The sequence below is a fragment of the Bubalus kerabau genome, chromosome 1, assembly GCF_029407905.1.
Source record: "Bubalus kerabau isolate K-KA32 ecotype Philippines breed swamp buffalo chromosome 1, PCC_UOA_SB_1v2, whole genome shotgun sequence".
Classification (NCBI taxonomy): domain Eukaryota; kingdom Metazoa; phylum Chordata; class Mammalia; order Artiodactyla; family Bovidae; genus Bubalus; species Bubalus kerabau.
This window is the reverse complement of record NC_073624.1, coordinates 220728345-220733237: the sequence shown is the minus strand read 5'-3', so window position 1 is coordinate 220733237 and position 4893 is coordinate 220728345. Positions and strand designations below refer to the sequence as shown.

Sequence of the window (4893 nt, the reverse complement as noted above, 5' to 3'; positions counted from 1 at the left end):
TATGCACTTCACAAAATTATTGGAAAGGTTGAGAGAAATAAAAATAAAGTGTCTTAGAACATTTGTGAGTTAATGGAAGGTGCTCAGTAAGTGTTTCCTAGTCAATGATCCTATAATAACAAAATCATTCCACATCAAGCTTTCTAGAACCAGGAGAACTCAAAGTCATTGGCATCAGGATAGTGACCATAATGGCAATCAAAAAATTACTGTATATTTTAATACAAAAATTAAAATATCACCCTAAAATATATTTTAAAGTACTTTTGCTTAAAATGATTTTTTAAATTGCCCACTTTGAAACTTAAAATATTAAGGAAAGGCAGATGGTTTCTAAAAATTTGCCTATAATTTTTTGTCCAGAGCTTGACATTTCATTATGAGATATAAATAAACTTGAAAATGTCACTGTATTTGACTACATTAAGATCCTATGTTAAATATGCTCAAAGCTACTTAATACTTCAGTATTTCTTTCAAAAGTATCCTGCTATTTAAACCAAGGAATATGATGATTTGTCCCTGTATGTGCTTGTTGTTTGACTCCAAGTTCCATTCAAGATGCAGCCATATGTAATAGAATAAACATCTACAATAAACGGTAAGATTTGTTCTGACTTTAGCGAACACTTGGAATACAGTTTTTAAAGTGACATTTGAAAAGATGGTTAGATAAGTTAAAAAATTTAAAATTAAACCTAAAGCTTGGAAGTTGAATTTACATTACCAGAAAGATCCGAATCTGTTTCTGGATATTCATTTCCTCCCAACGTGTTCAGACCTGAACAAAGACGGAGCTGAAAGCCATGAGGTTGGTGTTGGGTGGTCCCTCCCCAGAGCACCCACCCTCTGCTGTGTCTGCTGAGAGTAAGACCAGCTCCCCACCATGATGGAGCACACCAGCTTGGGCTTCGTGGACCACATGCACCCTCGCTTGGCAGCACGGAGCACCACAACGCCATGTACAGCAGCAGCATGACATCCACAGGCTGGACACCGCACAGATGGCGATGATCATGTACACGTTCACATCCATTAACACCATTTCCGCTCCAGCGAAGCCCGTCGAAGCCCACAAAGAGGCCGTAGGCACCCGGCTGCTGTCCTCTAGCACGGTAGCCATGGCCGTCAGCGCCGGCTCACCCTCGTCCTTCACCAGCACCAGCAGGCGCAGTGCGTCCACCTTGTCCAGGGTGTGCATCGTGTGGATCTTGCCAGTGTACAGCCCCACGAGGAACGCGCTGTGCTCGCCACCCACCAACCGGCTACAGCTCATATGACAGCCATGCATGGTAGCCCCGAGTCCTTAAGACAGCCGTGTGGTATAGCCCAGTCTGCATCCACTGTGTGCACCTTCGCCACCATGTGGCCCACACTCACCTACCCCACCACCAGCTGGCTCACAGCACAGCCCAGTCACCCAGCTCAGGAGGCAGCAGCCAGGCATGCTGCAGTTCACATTGGCCACCTCCACGAACATGTTGGTCGTGGTCGACAGGGAAGGTGAGCACCTTACAGTCACCACCACCACATATTTCGACACGCTTTCACAGTCCAGGGCTCTGTTCAGCACCAATGAATTCTTTTAGGTGGACTTCAGCTTGAAAGGGACATGAGGCCTCAAGGTGCAGGTCACCTATCCACTGACACCACAGTCACAGTTGGACAAGGAGATGAAGGCAATGACAGTGCAGAGTGAAGGGTCCTCTAACTGGTAAAGAGTATTATCATTTATATCCAGCACTCACTAAAACCTTGCAGTCATTTGATATTGAGGACCTCCTTTATCAAATGCTTTTACCTGAATTTCATAAGGTTTCATTTCTTCATATTCAGTCTACCAAATAGCCTAATTTCCCCTGAGCTGGAATCATTTTTGAAGCTTTTTGTTTCTTTTTAAGTCAAGAGGGATATCATTGCCAAAGGAAAAGGCAGTTTCACCATTTACACCTTCATCAAGCATCACAGGTGTTTAATGTGATCACTAATGTTCCATTTGCTATAGTCTCTAAAAGTACACTGTGTACACGGCCTGGGCAAACAATGGAGCGTCAAGCACTCTGATCAGCAGCTGAACTGTACCTTCTAGTTCTGGTTTGCTCCCATCCCAGTGCCTGTCAATCATAAACGAAGTTCTGGTGTTTCTTCTCATCCAGACTTCAATTCAGGTTAAAGTGACTTAGTTCACCACGTGCCTGTACACCCAAAGAGAAATAAACCCTGGAGCTGAGGGTTAGAATAGCATTGGTACCGGGAAACGCATATCTAGCAATCTAGATTCAGAAATAAATTAACCTGTTTCTCTTGCTCCAAAGACCAGAGGATTTTTATTAAAGCATGCACCTCCACATCCACATGGAAAACCTGAGGTGGCCTGTCCACAATTACCTCTAGGTGGATACTACATTTGGCCCTCTGTCCACACAGCTTCTCCCAATGGATCTAGATATTCACAAACAAAATGCCATTCTGCAAATTCATCTTCATAAGTTCCTTGTGGAACCAGTTCCCCATACAACCCAGAACAGGCACAGCACCAGCTCCGCCAGCTCCAGCTCCAGGTCCTGGGTGATGCTACCCACGAAGGTGCTGTGTTTGGCTTCCTCAGGGACCAAGAATGAATCTGGCCACTGCCAGTCCCTCAGGCTGTAAGGAGCAGAAGTGAGAGCAGCAGGCACTGGCGTCCCTGGCCACCTCTCCTTGAAAATAGCATTGAAAAAGCATTACACCTTTCCTGTCACTCTCACTTTACTTTAAAATCTTGCTTTTTTAAAGCTTCATATTTGAAATAAATTATCTTTTTACAGTTTTTGTCTTCTCTCTGGTGGTGACAAAATGGTTTCCTTCTTTAGTTTTTGGTAATTAGCTTACTCCTTGGAAGGAAAGTTATGTCCAACCTAGATAGCATATTCAAAAGCAGAGACATTACTTTGCCAACAAAGGTCCATCTAGTCAAGGCTATGGTTTTTCCTGTGGTCATGTATGGATATGAGAGTTGGACTGTGAAGAAGGCTGAGCGCCAAAGAATTGATGCTTTTGAACTGTGGTGTTGGAGAAGACTCTTGAGAGTCCCTTGGACTGCAAGGAGATCCAACCAGTCCATTCTGAAGGAGATCAGCCCTGGGATTTCTTTGGCAGGAATGATGCTAAAGCTGAAACTCTAGTACTTTGGCCACCTCATGTGAAGAGTTGACTCATTGGAAAAGACTCTGATGCTGGGAGGGATTGGGGGCAGGAGGAGAAGGGGACGACAGAGGATGAGATGGATGGATGGCATCACTGACTCAATGGACGTAAGTCTGAGTGGACTCCGGGAGTTGGTGATGGACAGGGAGGCCTGGCGTGCTGCGATTCATGGGGTCGCAAAGAGTCGGACATGACTGAGTGACTGAACTGAACTGATATGGAAACATGAGCTTCCTTGGTGGCTCAGTGGTAAAGAATCTGCCTGCAATACAGGATATTTGGGTTCAATTCCTGGGTCGGGAAGATCCCCTGGAAGACTGCACGGCAACCCACTCCAGTCTTCTTGCCTGGAGAATCCCCATGGACAGAGGAGCCTGGTGGGCTATAGGGTCACAAAGAGTCAGACATGACTGAAGCAACTTAGCAGCAGCAGCAGCATATGGAAACATAGGCTTCTCAGGTGGCACTAGTGGTAAAAACCTGCCTGCCAATGCATAAGATGTAGGAGACACAGGCTCCATCACTGGGTCAGGAAGATTCCCTTGAGGAGGGCATAGCAACACACTCTAGTATTCTTGCCTGGAGAATCCCATGGACAGAGGAGCCTGGTGGGCTGCAGTACATAGCATCGTAAAGAGTTGGACATGACTGAAGTGACTTAGCAGGCATGTATATGGAAATATACAGAATCTCAAGGGACCATAAATAGCCAAAACAATCCTGAAAAAGAGCAAAGCCAGAAGACTCACACTTTCTGATTTCAAAACTTAATACAAAGCTACAGTAATCAAAACAATGTGGCACTGTCATAAAGACAGACGCATAGACCAATGGGATAGAAATAAAGAATCCAGAAAGAAATTCTTACATATATGGTCAAACGGTTTTCAACAAAAGTGCTAACACCATTCAAGGGGAGGAAAAACAGTCTTTTCAACAAATGGTACTGGGAAAACAGGATATGCTAAGTTGCTTCAGTTATGTCTGATTCTTTGTGACGCTATGGACTGTAGCCCACCAGGCTCCTCTGTCCATGGGATTCTCCAGGCAAGAAGACGAGTGGGTTGCCATGCCCTCCTCCAGGGGATCTTCCTGACCCATGGATCAAACCCACATCTCTTATGTCTCCTGCATTGGCAGGTGCGTTCTTTAGCACTAGCACCACCTGGGAAAACAGGATATCCTTATGAGTTATACCCTTACTGACCACCACATACAAAAATTAGCTCAAATAAATCCATGACCTAAATGTAAGATTCAAAACTGTAAAATACTTAGCTGAATACATGGCAAAAGCTTCATGACTTTCATTTTGGTGATGATTCCCTGTATGTGGTTCAGGCAACAAAATAAGAAATGGACAAATTAGACTCCAAATAAGTTGAAAAATAATTTTTCCATCAAAAGATGCTATCAAGGACTTCCAGTTTCTAGTTCTGAATGTAAGAGGCTTTGAAATCACCACTCCATTCTAACAACAAAAATTGAGCAGACTGAAAAAAGTCAACATCTTTTGGATATGTAAGAGAAGAGAGGACATAGGGCAAACCACTGCCCACAAAATAAAAGAAATAGGGAAATTCAGAAAGTCAGAGATTACTGACACAGAGACCCAAGAGCAGAAGCCACTATGGGAATCAGAGCTGGAGCAGGAGTATTTAAATTATAATGCATAAATTGCTTGAGGCTCATTGTGGATGAGTCTCA

General features: G+C 44.1%; 1 pseudogene; it reads right to left on the bottom strand.

Moving 5' to 3' along the window:
- Positions 1-775: 775 nt before the first annotated feature.
- Positions 776-1480, bottom strand: LOC129629562 (protocadherin alpha-4-like; annotated as a pseudogene).
- Between the last annotated feature and the right edge of the window lie 3413 nt (positions 1481-4893).